This window comes from Pocillopora verrucosa, chromosome 4 (genome assembly GCF_036669915.1).
Source record: "Pocillopora verrucosa isolate sample1 chromosome 4, ASM3666991v2, whole genome shotgun sequence".
In the NCBI taxonomy this organism is placed as follows: Eukaryota; Metazoa; Cnidaria; class Anthozoa; order Scleractinia; family Pocilloporidae; genus Pocillopora; species Pocillopora verrucosa.
The window spans coordinates 20827510-20827953 of NC_089315.1; positions in this window are offsets into that span (position 1 = coordinate 20827510).

The window sequence follows — 444 nt, forward strand, 5'->3', positions numbered from 1 at the left end:
CTGTAAGCGATACGGATTTTTCAGTGTTTTGGCAGCCACAATCCGAAAAATTCCGACAAACGACCTTGGATTGAGAATGGTGAAGGCTTCGCCGTTCATTCATCAACCTGATCGAGTGGCGCGAAAGGCTAGTGACGAGTCAGCAGCTGATTGGCGATATCAAACAAATGTAAAACTATACAGTATTTTTTAACGTGTGTTGTTGAGGCTTTTCTATGGGCTAGAAATCCTTTGATAACACCGTAGTTGATATGATAAAAGATATCACTACCGACCTACAAAGCACTTTACGGTCAGGTTCCTAGATACATTACTAAACTGCTATGTACCAACCAGGAATTTGAGATCCTCTTCCAAGACCTTTCCGAAAGTACCAACTGTCAAGGTAGTAAGTTATAGCCATAGGTGTTTCTCTTTCGCGGCACCCAGCTTATGGAACTCTCT